The 18,524-nt window shown below is 36.4% G+C and overlaps 1 non-coding gene and 1 pseudogene across 1 annotated transcript; one reads left to right on the forward strand and one right to left on the reverse strand.

Annotated features, from left to right (window-relative positions):
• Positions 1 to 5,498: 5,498 nt before the first annotated feature.
• LOC123942113 lies at positions 5,499 to 6,247 on the reverse strand (annotated as a pseudogene).
• An 11,332-nt stretch (positions 6,248 to 17,579) lies between these two features.
• LOC123942908 lies at positions 17,580 to 17,683 on the forward strand. Its single transcript, XR_006818533.1, has one exon. It is a non-coding gene; the product is annotated as a U6 spliceosomal RNA (small nuclear RNA).
• Positions 17,684 to 18,524: the final 841 nt, after the last annotated feature.

Below are 18,524 nucleotides of genomic sequence, written 5' to 3' on the forward strand. Positions count from 1 at the left end.
AGATCTGCTGCTGGATACAACCAATGTTGCACACACCAGAAAATGATAGATCATGAATCCAAAGGATGTAAATCCAAATCCAGATCACTGGTAAGTATCAGAAAGAATACAAAACAAACAGAAGAGAAACAAAAAGTCATCTCTGTAGTGATACATGGGAATGCAATAAAGACATTCAATATTTAAAATTAAATGAGAAGAATACTAAGAGACATTTGATTAATATGCAATCTTCATTCAATATCTTCCATTATAGTAAATAATCAGTTGTATGAGTCACTTATCTTTCCTGTGATTTGTCCTTTATCTCTGCAATGAAAGTAATAATATTTGATGAGGATGTCATGAGGGAAAAATGAGTAATATATGCAAAACCATTAGAGTAGTAACCAGCAGATAGTATGGACCTTACAGGTGTTAATTAGCTAGTAGCAGTAATACTGAGGTAAAAACAATATTGGAACCACTTCAACTTTGAAGAAAATAAATACAAATATGTAAATACAAAGAGAAGAGAACAATTGGGGAATTGTTACTACAGTTAATTTTAAAACTGGCATTGAAACAACTTGGTCAATAAGGTGTCTCCTGGTTTTCACCTTATAGTGAACAATTAAATCATAATAATTGAATAAGTGTTTTTTTTAACAGAATTTATACATTTGTCTTCAGGTTAAAGTTTATTTATAAAAATAACTACTATTCTGGGAATAAAAAAATTGGTTAAGCATATCTAATAGAAAGATGGTCAACAGTATATTTGATGATAGAATATTAGTGGCACTCCATTAAAGTGAGAAACAAGGTGCCAGTATTTACTACTACTTGAGTTCCTACTTAATGTAATTATACAAAATAATACATACATGAGGTACTTGAATGTTAAGAAAAAAAATTCTCTTGCAAAAAAACATGGTTGTCTACCTCCAAATAATAAGAGAATTAATAAACCAAATTTTAAAAATGAGTCCTAACAAAAGAGTTCTAAAAAATTATTGAGTATATCAGAAAAAAAAAAAACCTTGATGGCATTTCCATTCTTACACATATGCTATAACTACTAGTAAGTGCAATGGAAATATATAATAGAAAATATCATGCAAAATAGAAGACAAATTACATTCATGGTAGTAGCAAAACCTATATGGCTCCTACAGATTAATCTGACAAGGATTACTGTTAATTAATTAATTAAGAAAAGGGGAAAAAATAAACTTTCCTGAAGACACTTGTTTTTCTGGATGATCAGCTTTAATTTTAATTCTCCTTAACTGTTAATTCTCCAATTTAGTTAGTAGGTTTAAAAGAATGCCAAGTCAAATAAATTTATTTATTTATTTATAAACAGAGCACTTTTAAAAAATATATATTTATTTATTTAACAGAGAGAGAGTGAGCACAAGTAGGTGGAGTAGCAGGCAGAGGGAGAGGGAGAAGCAGGTTCCCTGCAAAGTAAGGAGCCTGACATGGGGCTCAATCCCAGGATCCTGGGATCATGATCTAAGCTGAAGGCAGTTGCTTAACCAACTGAGCCATCCAGGCACCCCAGTCAACTTTATTTTTTAAAATTAAACTTTATCAAATGATTCTAAATGTTTTTTCTTTTATTATTTGATTTTTGTGTGTTGGCTTTCTGCTTTGTTTTATTTTTGTTTTTCCTTGAACAGGATTTCTCAAATAAGGTATTGTTGACATTTTGATTAAAATAATTTTTTGTTCAACAGCACTCTCTCATTTATTGGAATATGTTAACATTTCTCACCTTCACTTAGTAAAAGCAAAAATAAGCAAAGGCACACCTTCAGTCATTGTGACACCCTAAATTATCCTCATACCTTTCAAATATTCCACAATGATATGAAGCAACATGAAATTAAGAATTAGTGATGTGGAAAATATCAAATTGCACTATGAACCAAATAAGCAAAACATTGTAGTACACAGAAATAGACAAATATATCAGTAAAACAAAATAAGAAGCATAAAATATATTTGTGTATGTATATAAATTTGCTTGTTGTAAGCATGATTTTAAAATCATTGAGTAAAAAATGGACAATTTAGAATAAGGTCAGAAACAAAACCCACTTCTAAATAAGACATGGGGTGGGGTACTAGGGTTGCTCAGTTAGGTAAGCATCTGCCTTCAGCTCAGGTCATGATCTCAGGGTCCTGGGATCAAGCCCCACATTAGGCTCCCTGCTTGTCAGGAAGTGTGCTTCCTGCTCTCCCTCTGTCTCTCCTCATGGTTTGTGCTTTCTTTCTTGTTCACTCTCTCTATCTCTTTCCAATAAATAAAGTTTTAAAAAAATTAAAAATAAATAAATAAATAATGCATGGGTCAAAGAAAATATCTCAAGACACATTTCAAAATATCTTGAACTAAATGAAAGTACAATTTATCAAAAGTTGTGAGATTCAGTGAAAGCAGTAAGTATAGGGAAATATATATTATTAAATAAATGTACTAGAAAAGAGGAGAGATCTAAGTCAATAATCTATGTTTTCAACTTAGAAACTAGATAGAGATTGGACAGTAAAAGGATAATAAAGCAAATGAGATTCTATGAAAAACTCAATGCCTACACATTTTATAACCTAGATGAAGTGGATCAATTTCTTAAAAAAATATAATCTGCCAAATTCACACAAGAAGAAATATATAATCTGAATATGCCTGTATCTATTAACTAAATGGAACCAATAATTAACAATCTCTGAAAACAGAAAGTGAATTCTACCAAATATTTAAGGAATCATTGATACCAATTCTCTGAAAACTCTTTTTAGAAAACAGGAGCAGAAGGAATACAACCTAACTCATTCTATAAGACCATTATTACCCTAATACCAATACCAAACAAAGCTATTACAAGAAAAGAAAAGTAAAATCAGTATCTTTCATGAACACAGATGCTAAAATCCCCAACTAAAATATTAGCAAATTGAATTCAGCAATGTACAAGAAAGCATTATGCAACATGACCAAGTGAGATTTACCCTAGGTATGCAATGTTGATCCAACATTCAAAAACTAATTGATGTAATTCATCTTTTCAATAGGCTAAAAAAGAAAGATCACATGATCATATTTAAAAAAACAAAAAACAAAAAAAGCATTTGGCAAAATCCAGCAACCATTCATGATAAAACTCTCAGGAAAAAGAAGAAGATAAACTAAAAAAAATACAGATTGAAAATGAAGAAATAGATGACATAGAGGACAAGATTATCTATGTAGGAAATCCAAAGAACTGACCAAACAGAACAAAACAAAACAAAACAAAACAAAAACCCTCCTGGAGCTAATAAGTGATTATAACAAGGTTGCAAGACACAAGGCAATGTATGGAACTCTTTCACACACAACCCCTCTCTGTTGGCTGCTTTTGCACTAGCCCCTGGGGTGTTTGAACTTCCTATGTGAGAACAGATCTCTGAGTTCTACAAATTTGAGGTAACTGATGAGTGCCAATGTGTGGGATGACTACATCTGAAGGCAGGAGTCAACAGCACAGAAAATATCCCTCATGAATTTTTACACAGATGTAAATTTGGAGATTTAAAGAAATTCTGAAAAGACTATTCCCATTAAGGAACCAGAGAAGTTTATAGTAGAGTCATGGATGGATTATTCCTATACAAGAACTCCTGGGAACTTTGGCAGTTTACCTCAGAGACCATCTGGTTTTGTTCATGACCTTGGGAGCATTCTAAACTGATCCCCACTTCAACAAAACCTCATTACCTTATTTCACACAGAATCTTCTGACTGTGCTGGGTCCAAGGCTTGTTCTTCTATGACTATTTCCAACCCTCAAGGGAGCACCAGAACTGCTCTGCACAGACTGAGATTTTATGGTCATGCTGAAACTCTGAAGAACAGCCAACGGCTTCATTTCATAGCTTTTTGTAAAAAAAAATAATAATAAAATAAATAAATGCTTTTTGTAAAGGTTCTTCACTCTTGCAGGAAGGCAAGAGTGAAGTTTGATAGTGACTGCTGTTGATCTTACAAGTGAAGCCCACACTAGTACTAGCAATAAACCTAGGGGCATGACTTGGGTCTCTCTCCTTTCCCAGGCTGGTCAATTTTGTTGTTTTTGAATCCTTTTCTTTTCAAAGTTAATATATTATCTATATCCACCCTGTATTAACAGAATAGGGAGAATGAAGTGGTTATTTTAAAATTATAGTTTGAACTTTTAAAGATTTTCTATAATGGATGGTATGAATCCTTTGTGGGTCTAATTTCAAAATGTAAACAAAAATGACTATTATAGTTCTAAAGTATTAATAATTTGGTAAATACTTTGCTTAACTTTTTTTCCTGTCTTTTTAGCAAAACAATTTGAGTAGATGATAGGTACATTGCTCTTTTCAAGAAAATGTAATGAGAACTCAATTAGAACTTCTCTACTAAAATGTAAAACCATGAAAAAATGTGTGTTTTTTAAAGATTTATTTATTTATTTGACAGAGGGAGAGATCACAAGTAGGCAGAGAGGCAAGCTGGAGTGGGGGGAAAGCAGGCCCCCTGCTGAGCAGAGAGCCCAATGTGGGGCTCCATCCCAGGACCCTGAGACCATGACCTGAGCCAAAGGCAAAGGCTTTAACCCACTGAGCCACACAGGTGCCCCATGAAAAATATATTTTAAGGTTTTCACTTTGAGTTTTTGTTTTGTTTAATTTTTGGTTTTTGAGTTTTTTGTTTTGGTTTGATTTTTCATATTGTTGGTTTTCAATAAAGAAATAAAATCACCATGCAATTTATTACCTGAATTAAAATCACAGGTGAAAGTAAACTGGCTCAGACAAACTTTAGCTTGGGAAACTTCAATTATCTGTACTAAGGGATTCAACCTGTTCCCAGAGGAGCATCTATGGGAGGTAAGTTTAATACCTGATTTCAGGTTTCTTGTTACTTTTAACTCAATGCAGAATCTAGTTACAGTAAAGATTGCAAAAATGCTTTAAATTTCCTGTAGGGGCGCCTGGGTGGCTCAGTGGATTAAGCCGCTGCCTTCAGCTCGGGTCATGATCTCAGGGTCCTGGGATCGAGCCCCGCATCGGGTTCTCTGCTCCACAGGGAGCCTGCTTCCTCCTCTCTCTCTGCCTGCCTCTCTGCCTACTTGTGATCTCTTTCTCTGTCAAATAAATAAATAAAATCTTAAAAAAAAATTTCCTATAAGTTCATGTATTTCATCCAATATAAATTAATTGTATTTGTTTTCTCTTTAAAAAATAACAATAGGGAGCAAGTAAACTTGATGCCTTTTTTGCATACAGAAAGTAATGCCCTTGTAAAATCTTCCAATTCGGTGTTTAAGGTGGTCAGCTGCAATAAACCTTTTATTTCTTCAAAATGCTGGCTGCTGCTAACAGAATTTCATGTTCTCTTCTTTAGAGACAGAAACTCCTTTATGTTTCAACTGTAATTCCATTTGCCCTGAAGCAGACACAAAATTCAGTGCAACTATTGCATAGTGTTCTTCTAACTAGTTCCTACATCTCCATTTCATGATCTTTTTATTTGTTAACAATTTCACATATTCACTGGTGATGTGTCAATCAAACATCTGGAATTTCCCTCCCTTTTCAGAAAAGTTTTGCACCAGATCTTTCCCAGTGAAGATTCTGCACAGCTGTTTCACAGCTGTGCCGAACAGTTCCATCATGAGCAGTGCCACAGTGGGAATCCTTATTCCCAATGCCACTGGAGATGAGGCTTGCGAGGTATTCTCACTCAGTTTCCTTTTAGCAGTCAATTCCTGGGTTGCCAAAGTTTTCAATGGCAAAACCATTTCCCTTGTAAATCCTGTCTTATATGGCTTCAGGTAATCTTCAGGGACTTCCCTGACTTGGTGGAGACTAATTTTTTTGAAACATCCTTCACTATATCATCATCACCTTTCTTTTGGCTCAAATTCACCTTGGTGTCATCTACTTCATTTTCTTCAGAGAAACTGGATATTTCAATCTATCCTTTGTGCTTCACACCAGATTCTTTAATTGTACCTTTCCAGCCAAGTTTGGTGTTCCCCTGACAGAAGAAAATTAGCTTTCCTTTGTGGCAGCTGCTAGAACACTTGCTTTCTATGCTTCTTGCATTCTCTACAACAACGTCCACCAGGATCTCACAGAGCTTCCCCTTGGACTGGCTGGGGAAAACCCATTCTGTCCAGTGCCAGATATTCATGTTGATCCAAACAAACCAGGGTGAGTCTCCTTGGCCCCATGTGACCATGTCTCCATGGGCACCAGGCCTCTTTAAGGCTCAACATATGATCTATCCTGGGTATTGTTCCACACATTTGAGAAGAATGTATGTTTTGTTGATTTTGGATGGAATGTTCTGTGTATGTCTAAGGTTCATCTGGTCTAATGCTCAAAGTTTAATGTTTCCTTATTGATTTTCTGTCTGGTTATTCTACCAGTTGTTGAAAGTAGGACATCAGGGACACCTAGATGGATCAGTCCATTGAGAAACCAACTCCTGATTTCAGCTGGGGTCATGATCACAGGGTCCTAGGATCAAGTCCCATATCAGGTTGCGCACTCAGCAGGAAGTCTGCTTGAAATGCTCTCTTCTTCTCCCTCTGTGCCTCCCCCACCATTCTTTCTCTTCTCTCTTTCTCTCTCTCTTAAATAAATAAATATTTAAAAAGAAAGAAGAAAGTGGAATCAAAGTTCCTTACTATTATATTGCTGTTTATTTATCCCCAGATCTGTTGTTATTTGCTTTATATATTTAGGTGGGCTGATGTTGGGTGCATAAATATTTACAAATATTATATCCTCTTGTTGGATTTACCCCTTTATCAATATATAATGACCTTTGTTTCTTGTTACACTCTTTATCTTAAAGTCTATTTTGTCTAAGTATTGTGACCTCTGACCCCCTTTGGGTTTCCTTTTGCATGGAATATCTTTTTTCATCCCTTCACTTTCAGTCTGTGTATCCATAAACCTGAAATGGGTTTCTTTTAGGCAGCATATAGTTGGGTGTTATTTTATTTATTCATACAGCCTTTCTATGTCTTTTGATTGGATAAACTAGTCCATTTACATTTAAAGCAATTATTGATAAGTACGGACTTACTATTGCCATTTTAAAAATTATTTTGTGACTGTTCTCTAATCCCTTTGTTCCTTTCCTTTCTTCTTGTTCTCTTCCTTTGTGATATGTTGATTCTCTATACTCATATGCCTAGATTCCTTTCTGTTTATCATTTGTGAATCTACCTAGCCTTTGCTTTGTAGTTGACTTACAGAATACATCTTTTACTTATTTTTTTGCAATATAATTTGCAGTATAATTGACATATACTATATTAATTTCAAGTGTAAAACATAGTGACTTGACAGTTATATACATTATGAAATGTTAACCACAATAGGTATAGTCATTCTTTGTCATCCAAAAGTTATGATATTATTGACTGTATTTCCAATGATTGAGTTATTTGTTTATTTTTGAGATTTCATTTATTTAGAGACAGAGAGAAAGCATGAAAACAGGGGGAGAGAGGGGGAGAGAGAATCTTAAGCAGACTCTGCACTTACCATGGAGTCTCACATGGGACTCCACCCCATGACCCTGAGATCATGACCTGATTCAAAATCAAGAGTCCAATGCTTAACTGACTATGCCACATAGGCACCCTTCCATGACTTATTTATTTTGTAATTGGAAATTTTTACCTTTTAATCCCCTTCAACCTATTTCACCCATCGCCCTACCTACCTCTTCTCAGCAACCACTAGTTCATTCTGTGCATTTAAAGACCTTGTATTTACAATAGTCTAGTTTAAGCTAATAACAGCTTAACATTGGATACATAATAAAGCTCTACATTTTAACTCTCTCATCCCCTAACACAGATATAAATGTTTTTTTTGTTATAATTTACATCTTTTTACCTTGTGTATCCATTAACAAATTATTACAGCTATATAGCTTTTAATATTCTTGTCTTTTAATGATCATACAAAGTAGTGATTAATTTACTCCATCAAAATTTAATCAGAGTCCATTTTATTTTCACAGTAAAATAATTGAGCACAATTAAATAATGTAACTGTTCAGTTTTCACCCATATTTTTATATAGATCATTTAAAGATTTTATTGAGTAAGTCATTTTGCAAGATTAATGAACTATGATTTCTGATCAATATACATTGACTGCTAAGTATGACTGTTCTGTACTCAATGATACATCTAAACATGGATTCCATAATTTGAAGCCTTTTTAAGGTATTGCTTTAAGTTTTTAAAATTATTTTTCATAATAAACTATTACTGAGAGACTTAGCTATAAAGTTAAGATATTTGGGGCACTGGGGTGGCTCAGTTGGGTGAGTGTCTTCCTTCAGCTCAGGTTATGATCCCGGGGTCCTGGGATCGAGTCCCACATCGGGCTCCCCCTGCTCTTTGAGGAACCTGCTTCTCCCTCTCCCTCTTCTTGCCACTCCCCCTGCTTGGGCTCTCCCTCTCTTTCTCTGTCAAATAAATAAATAAAATCTTAAAAAAATGTTGAGATATGGAATTTACCATTGAGATTATAATGGACTCAATGTGAGATTCTGAAAAAGGTGATGTTTCATGCTAAACCACCCACAATGATGCAGGGCCCTTTCAAAAGAAACAGCTTGTATTTGCAGCGTAGTTTTCCTGGTTGGATTTGCACTCTGTGACTCAGGATTCTTGATAAAGATAACTTTCCAATGTGGGAAAGTGTAACAGAAAACATTTTTAAATAACATGTTCTAACAAATTGAGTTAACTGAATTGCATGCCTCATCTTTCTTTTTCAAATCAATTTTAGATTTATTTCTTTACAGAATCCTAGACTGTGTTTAGGTGTTTCTCAAGGATGGGCAGAGATCTTGATGAAGAACTTGCACTCCAAGGTCAAAGAGAAGTTGGCCTAAGCCCTGATAATATCACTTAAATGGTTTGCGAGTTCAGGAAAGTTACATAACCTTTTAAACCTGCATTTCCTCATGTATGTAACTGAGATAATGGTTAATAGTACCTGCCTCATAGGATTGTGGTGAGAGTTGAATAAGAAATTCCATATAAATATTTATCTTATGCATGATACATGGAAAAGATTGAATAAATGTTAGCTTATTAAACTATCATTTATTTAATAGTGTGACTTTCTTTAGTGGTTTCCCTAGAGATGTAGCAATTAAAATCAGACTGGACCCATATTCCTAGAATTCAAAGTCAATTCCATATACTCATATCTACACAAAGCTACTGATAGAATATTCCAAAGTTGCAATTCAAAACAAATCTGCTTTGTCGTGTACTTGACAATGTACACATATCTATACAAATGTGTTTCCACAGTCCTACTCTCTAGATGTATTTAGCTTCTGTAATACAGATACAAATAAATTTAGATTTTGTTGCAAGATGAATTACACAGGCAGCATGATTCAAGGCAATTGTAGTAGGTGGCTTCTGAGAAAGCTAAGGACAAGTAACCTCTATTTCATTATGGGGTTATGCTAGAGATTTTAAGAAGACTAAGTCTTGTTATATTAAACTTCTGCACTGTTCCTTTGAATTCTCGGTTTCAAGGCAGATCCAGATGGAAATATCAAAAAGGAAGTGCCCATTCTTACGTGTATACCCTGCTTGAGACCCTTGACCATACAGAGATATTTGTTCTTGAGAATAAAAACTGGCCTTATTTAATATCTCTTGCACATTACATGTGTGCATTTCTAAAAAGGGAAAATGAAACCTGGTGGCAAAGCATAATTATAAATGGTAATCATTACATCTTCATCATATTTATGCAATAAATAAGGCTGTCAAAACTAGAGTTTGGGATTTGTAGTATGCTTCCCTCCTGTACTAATATAATTTATTTTGCTCCTCTGCTAATGAGCCTGGCTTTCGATAGTCATGATCATCAGTCTCAAACAAAAATTAAAAGACAGTATATTACATTTCTCCTTCTGTTCCTTCTGCATACTACATTGCTCCATAAGCTCATCGATGCTGGAATTCTCTCTCTCCTTTGGCACAATTTTCCTCCATGGTATGATGCTATGAATATTTATAGTACAATAAAAATAATATAATAATAGGCATTTCCTAAACTTGTGCTGCATATATCTTCAGACAGGAGCCGGGAGGGCTCTATCTGTTACCTCCCACTGGAGAAGATCTTTATGTCCTGTGAAATAGCTGGCTGTCCAAAGACCTTCACTACCATGTGAGTTAAATGGCTTCTGTACTGAAAAATTCTGAAAGGAATTTTTTCTTCTTCCATATATATATTTTTGACTACCATTATCTCTGAAACATTGCCAGATTTTTCTTACATTGAGTAGGCTTCAATTGATATCCTTATTCATCCTTCCTATGTCAACTACTACAATTCATTCTTTTATAGCCACCTTAAATCTTTAGTCTCTAAAATTCCAGGGTCCAGAATACTCTGAGCAGACTATTATCTTGCTCAGTGAAGCGAGACTGCTTTACCCTCACTCCTCCTCCATCACCTTAACTGACTGGATTTCTTTTCATTTATAAATTTAACTTGAATTGTTTTCTTTTTTCAAATATTTGCCAAACTTTCTCATTCCAGCCTATTTCCTCAGCCTGATATCTGCTTAGCTACACATAATGCTCCTAATTCTGTGATTTTCAACACTGCCACATATCAGTCTCCCATTTATTCTCCACTGTCATTCCTCTTATCTAGTTTATGAATATGGCTAAAATTCATTCCATTTCCTATTAATGATTACTAAAAAGAAATCAGAGTTTTTTTAAATCATATCAGCTATTAAAGAAATTCTGAGGTTCACCTCAAATGAACATCCTGATATTTTTATTATAAATTTCAGGGAGTTGTTTTAAAGCTGTAAGACACTTCAAAAACACTACTTTAACATTTGCTGTGTATGTGTGAGTGTGGAAAAGAGAGAGAGAGATGGAGACAGAGACAAAGATAGAGACAGCATGCACTTTAATATATATTTTCCAGGTAAGGTTGAGAGACAATTCTTCATGGGTCTCTGACATTTCTGGATGTCTTCTGAGCAGAGGCTTAGGCCTTTGTTCTGGATTCTTATTTCAAGGATGTTAGCAGAGCAAATAGCCTCAGAATCTAGAGGTAATTCTTTCCTTTGGAGCAAGAGCGGTTGTTTGTCTGGTTGTTTGTCTGTTTTGTGGTGGAGTTTTGTTTTGTTTTTGCTTTGTTGTTTCTGGTTGGTTTTTGTTGATTTTTATTGTTATTGTCATTAATACTATTGTCCAGATAACAAAAATATCTTTCCCTTTGGGTAAAAATCAGGCATGCTTTCTATCGATTAGAAAGGGGTTGGTTTCTCTAATTCATGTTTTCTCCCTTGTATTGCAATCCAGTACATATATAGATATCATATGAAGCTCTTCGTGTTATCCTATGGGAAATGGAACTTGAGGAACCAGCATAAACAGTGATACTTGGGCTAGAACAGTCACTGGAGATAATAAAGTCCCTTGTTTTTATCTAAGAGATTGATTGGCTGATTCATTGTCTTCTGTGAGCATCCATGAAATAGAGGCAGAATAATTTGTTAGGTGAAATCTCAAACCTTTCCATTTTTTCTAAGAGATGGAATGATGATGGAGATATAGCTTTCTGCAAGAGGAAAGATTAGGATCTCATTGAAGAATTAATAGAAGTAGAGGAAATTTCATTTATGATCAAGTAGGGAAGTAGAGTCCTCTCCTATTACCTTTTAATTAAGAGGAATTGAGGAGATCATATGATAGTTGTCTTTCTCTGATTGACTTATTTCACTAAGCATGATACAAACCATAAATGACTCTTAATCTCACAAAACAAACTGGGGGTTGCTGGGGGGAGGTGGGATTGGGAGAGGGGGAGGGGGCTATGGACATTGGGGAGGGTATGTGCTATCGTGAGTGCTGTGAAGTGTGTAAACCTGGCGATTCACAGACCTGTACCCCTGGGGATAAAAATACATTATATGTTTATTAAAAAAAAAAAATCTTGGAAGGGGAGGCGAACCATAAGAGACTATGAACTCTGGAAAACAACCTGAGGGTTTTGAAGGGTCAGGGGTGGGAGGTTGGGGGAACAGGTGGTGGGTAATGGGGAGGGCACGTTTTGCATGGAGCACTGGGTGTTGTGCAAAAACAATGAATACTGTTACACTGAAAAAATAAATAAAATGGGGAAAAGAAAAAAAAAGAGGAATTGAGGAGATGGTTTCAGGCAAAGCACTAGGACATAAGTATAAAGACAACTATTTATATGACACTCTCGGTGTTGCTAATTCTCTTGTAAAAGGTGAATTTGGGCTCCTATCTGGTGATCATCCTCAGGTCTGTGGCTTTGCAAAAACTGGTACTCAGATTTATCCTGGGGTTTGATAGCAGGAAGTTCTACCTGCCTTTCATTCAAAAGAGATATTCTGAAGAAGAATAGAGGGAAATTTATGACCACTGTGGGCTGAAATCAGGCAAAGTATTAGAATTTTTGTTGGTTGACTTGGGAGAAGAAACATGTGGGGTATAATGCTTGACTTTAGGCACATATAGCTGTTAAGGAAGAATGGCCATAGATGGGTTGTCTTATGTCTTAGCTCCTTCTACGGTGTAGCGTGCCAACCCTAGATCCTTTCAGAGATGACAATAAACGGCATCAGGATTTTGCAGTGAGTCCTGGCTATTATGAGGGAACTTTGGCCTTTTAAGGGAGATTTCCATGGGAAAGAAAAACTCCTTTGAGAAACCACAGATGAGGCATTGACTAGTATTGGGGCTCTGACTTCCCTGGATGAGCTTTACAATGCTAATGAAAATGACCCACTAATGAATGAGAAATGGACCCAAAGAAATCTGGATAAACTTGTTTAACAAGCCATACCACCTTGGGAAAACTCCCTTAGGCCTTATGTAGAAACCCTGCAAGAATTTAAGCATTGCTGTTTTGATAACAGGGACTGCAGATGCCCTGGGTTAAGGTAAAATCTGTGAGGGGGGAAAAAAAAGGCATCACTGTGTATGTCAAATCCAAATAAGTCAAAGGAAGTAAATCCCACAACCTCAAACAGAAAGCAATGTGACAATGGCAGTTGAATGAAGGGGTCCCCAAATCTAAAATATAAGGCATCAGAATGGTCTGTCTGCTCATACATGGCTTTGGGTGGACTGAAAACATAAAAGGTTCATTAGGTTGAGCTGCATGCTGCAACCACTCTATTCAAATTTGAAAGCAAGTGTGCCTTGCCCTCTAATTCCTCTATGCTGATTCCTCTATATACACTGCCCTGATTTAAGCCATTTTGAGAAAAACAATTTTGAATGAGTTCTAGGTGTTCCTGACCCCAAAGAAAACCAAAGGCCATGTGCAACTATCTAAGTAAGCTGGCAGATTTGGAATAATAAAGAAACTAAAACTTACATAATTGTGTTGAAGAAAGGTACCCAATTCACAGTCCTCTCTGGTTCGGCAAGTGTAGGGGTATCCAGATTCAGGTAATAAAATTTGGGCTAGGTACACATTGGAAAAGGAGAGCTAAGATATCCTCATGATGGGGCTTTTTGGACAGACTCAATGTAATGTGATTTTTGTTGATGAAGGTATAGTAATGTAAATTAATGTTTTATACACATACTGTGCTATGAATACTTATAAAATCCAGAGTGGATTCTCCCAGTCAGGAAGAGTAATATATAGGAAATTGCTAGTAGTACATGTAAATCACTTTCCAATATATCTGCCTATCTGATATTGCCTATCCTACTCAGAGTGGTCCAACAGAAACATTATATAATCCAAGGAGGACAAATGAAAATCACAGCATTGGTTAAATCTTAAAGGTAGCGAGAGTAGGTTGCAATATTAACACAACAACCCCAACCCTACTAGGTATGGCCAATGAAAAATGATAATGAAAGTTGGGGATTTACAATGGATTATTGTCAGTTGGATCCACTTTATCTGCTATAGTCCTATAAATGTCCATTTCACAGACTGATGACACTAGATGTGTTGACTGCAAGCACCTTTTTTTGTCCCACTGGCACCCAAGGACCAAGACCAATGTGCTTCATATACTAAGGCCTTTAATATACATTTTCAGTACTTCCCCAGTGGTACATAAGTTCCCCTGTCATTTGCTACCAGGAGTTGAGCCAGGGTAACACTAATGCCTCTACCTTCTAATGCCTGAAGTTTTCACTAAATAGATGACTTGTATATTGGCAAGTCAGAAGCTTCCATGTCAATGGCCTTAACTGCACTGTTGTTACATTTCTGTAATCAAGAGTGGCTGATAAATCCCAACATAATTTAGAAGACTGCAGCCAAAGTCTGTCTTGGGCCTATGTAAGTTTATATCAAAACTCTCAAACCTCTAACAGTCAAGGAGAAACTACTATCACTTTGCTATTCTCCAAAGAGAGATCCAACAATTTATTGAACTCTTTGGGTATTTGAAGCAAGTGGGCATTCTGCTTGGAACATTATATTGGCTAGTGCACAAATAAACATCCTTTGAATGAGATTCAGACCAAAAGTGTGTTTTGGAAGCTCTCCAGTGAGCTCAGCCTGCTCTCGAAACTACTGTCCTCTCTAAGCTGCAAGTCTTTCTGACTGATAATTTCGCTGTTTTGAGTATCTGGTAGAGGAAGGCACCCTACATTCAGTGATGCTCTTAGAGGTTTTGGATTTTTGCCTCTGTGATACAGTTACCAGATATACACCTTTTGAAAATCAGCTATCAGCTTTCTATGAAATACTAGTCAAAACAGCATACCTCACCTTGAAGGCTCTATAACTTTTCAGCCTAATAATACCATCTGGGGTTGGGTTGACTTGGCTTCAGTGACTAACACCGGTTAACAAGGAAAGGTTCAGTGATCCTCTCTTGTCAAGAAGAAATGGTATATTAGAGAATGGTGCTGACCTGGCCCCTATAGGCCCCTATAAGGCCCCTACTTTACATGAAAAGAAAAAAAATTGATAATCATTTCTTTGGGGAAATCTTTATCTTCCTCTCCACCAATCGAAACAAAGTTGTTAGCATAAAAAGATCCTTGATTCACAGAGGTTGCCCTAAGTGCCTAAGCTTGGTTCCCTGATATTTCCTCTAAACTGACATTTAATTGTGTCCACTGGACTGCTGCAGCTGTGCAACCACACCAGCCATGCAGAACACAACATGGACGTAATTGTTCAAGTCAGTAAACCAACACTCTCCTTGATGAAACTCATTTTTTGTTTACTGCCTCTTGAGCTGTTGCCAGTAGTAGTCTAGACTATTTATTCTGCCACCTGGTAAACTAGAGCCTGGCAGATCAGAGACACCTCTCTTTAGACCACCAACTGGGGAAACAAATCGTATTGCCTATTGAACCATCTGGGCCAGTCATGAAGATGCTTACAGTGAACAGTGAGGGCCTGTTCTTTGATGAAATGAAGTTGAATCAGTCTGCTCTACTGCCTAGACTGCCACTACTCCTGTCTAGACTTACCGCCCACGAGATAGGGCAACACATCCATCACCATAGATTAAGCATAAAGTAAAAGACGATAGGTTTATAACACACATTCTACCACTGCTCACCAGACATGTGAATCTTACCATAAGTGGATATTTGTCCTGTGGTATGAGAAACCACATCACATTGAGGGTTGCACTCACTTGTTCACGGCATAGTGACTAAGCCAAACTATGGACCCCTCTCAGGAGGATCAACAGTGCTTACAGCTCTCGACATTTTTCAGATTACAGTGTTGCTGTTCCATGTCTGATTGGCATAGTTGAACACATCTCTGTGACTCTTTAAACTAGTCTATGCCACGTGTTCAGCTTCATGGAGCATGTACAGCCCAACACTGGTGCATATTTTATCTGAAAGTCACATGACAATGAGCTAATAATCACATCACTCAATGGACTTCCTATAATGACTACAACCATTTGGTATTGTACAACATTGGAATCACCTCAAAAATTGACCCAGAAAGCTTTCTGGCTATAATTCCCTCAATTCTTCCTCTTCTACACACTGTAGTAAATTAGTTTGACCACTAGAGCTTTCTCCAGAAAAAGGTCATCTCTTTTCAGTCACTTATTGCAAAAAGGATAAAGTGATTTTATATAGATATAGACATAGATAAATATAGACAGATAGATAGATAGGTATAAATATAGATATATAGATATAGATATAGATATAGATATAGATATAGATATAGATATAGATAGATATAGATATAGATATCTCCTTTGAAATTTTGGGGTTCTGCCTTGATCTTAACCGAGCATGGTACCTGTTATTTTTCCCCAATATCAACTCCAGGATGACTTGGTTTGTACAATCTCTGTTTAATTCCTATTTAACCACTTGGATTTTTTTAGAAGAGTGGCATGGTTATATCATAAAGATAGTGACCATCTGGTTGAGTTTACTGCTTGCTAAATTCCCCTATAGTAGCCCACACTGGCCAAAGTGAGGGAAATAACAGAGCTTTATAAGTTTAATTAAATTGCTTTTGTAACTTTTGCACCTGTATTAAAACTGGGATGTGAGTCAGGGGTGATTAAGAAAAGGTAAAGTTAAAGCTACTGTAATGAGACACAAGTATTTTATGGCACTGAAGGAAGAGCAACAAGCAGGAGTTTGGGAAAGGATCATGTTAGAGCCTGGGAGACATAGATGGGAAAAGGACATTAATATTTCTTTTTTCCTTTAGACCACACCTGGAGCATTCCTCAAGAAAAATCCTCTTATGTTTCTGTTCCAAACTATTAAGCACCTAAACTATCAAGCTGCCATAAGGTAGCTCTGGCCACCATTTGGTTGCCATTCAACTGAAAATCACCAAGAAGCTTATCAAAAGGTAAGGTGATAACCCCCATCCCTACACTTCCCAGTGCAATTTCTGTTTTTCCCCCATACAATTTCTGTAAACACCTTTAGTTATTTGCTTCATCCACATTCCCACTGCTGTTGCATAGTGATTTTCTGGATTGGATGAAGGTTACCTTGTTGATGGCATGGACCGGACAGACTGGACAACTGTCCTTAAGTATTACCTTCAAAAACAATGAGTAGACTCAATTATTCAACTGAACTGAAACCTAAGACCTACCACATGGTTAGGAGACAACAATGGAACAATATCAACTTGTGCTTCCGGGTGATGTAGATTCCACTCCAGGAGCTTCTGTAATTGCAAATAGCTCTTTTTGGGGGGATACCAAGTATACTCTTGGGATTATATGTCTTGGGTGGAAGCCAAGTATTAGCTCATTTCTCTGCCCCCTGAAATGATGATTATCCTCTTAGGAGTAATCCTAAAATATCTCCAAGATTTTAAGGAAACACTCCCCTTAGATTATATAGCCCTTGAATCACTATTCTGTGTCTCCAAAATGAACTACACTTAGTTGTTTGGGAATCTTCCCAGAGGGGTAGCTGATTTGCTACTAAACACCAACTTCATAGTCAGTTTTCCCCACAATATGAGTCATTATAAGGAAAATAAGAATTAGAAAATTCTATTAGAAAAAGGGATACAACTGCTTGCTTCACCAGCACATAGACTAAAATTGGAATGATACAGAGAAGATTGATGTGGCCTTTGTGCAAAGGATGACACACAAATTCATGAAGAAAAGGTGATAGTGTCTTTGATATTAGTTGAGGTAATCAAAGATACCACCTCAGTCCTAGAATGCATTCAGGTTAGCTTTAACTCAGTGGCCAGGATTGTTATAGATGATATTGGCTGTAGATTTTCTACTTGCAGGGCAAGGTAGAATCTGTGTGATCTCTAACATACCCAGTCGTATCTGGATTAATGTCTTGAGCCAATTGGAAAGGTCAGTGTGGAAACTTATGGAGGAATACACCTGGATTGCTAAGGTGGATCCAGATGGTTGAGATTTACCTAGCTGATTGGGTCTAGGACACTTGGTGTTATTACTGAATATTGCCTCATCCTGATGCTCAGAGTCCTGTTGATAGTAACCTTAATTAAATGTAGTATGAGACAAATTTAACAGATTTAGTCCTAATCTCTATGAGTCATATTGATCAATGTGCTTGACAGAGTAGCGTACTCATAGGAAACTTTTTCAGAAGTCAAAACAGTGTTGCATCAAGGAACTTACTATTGGATCTTACTATTCAGATATTGTCTCTTTGGGGCAATGATTAGTCAGGTTTACTGTCCATTATAAAAGATTCATTTTTCCTACAATTGGAATTCTACTCTTATAATTCAAATCATGATGTGTGAGCAGGCACTTGCCCCACTTAACATTAACTTGTGGGACACCAGCATAAAACGTTGATATTCTGATGACTACTATTGCTGTGAATAGTAAACTTTTTGTTTCTGATTCAGGAGTCTCATGTCTTCCCCCAGCACCCACAAAACTATAGCAAGCTAACTTGACACATTTGTAGGGTGAAGTCTCAGACCTTACTGAGTTCTTGACATCTCTATTACTAATGCATACCAAT

This window comes from Meles meles, chromosome 5 (assembly GCF_922984935.1).
Source record: "Meles meles chromosome 5, mMelMel3.1 paternal haplotype, whole genome shotgun sequence".
Lineage (NCBI taxonomy): Eukaryota > Metazoa > Chordata > Mammalia > Carnivora > Mustelidae > Meles > Meles meles.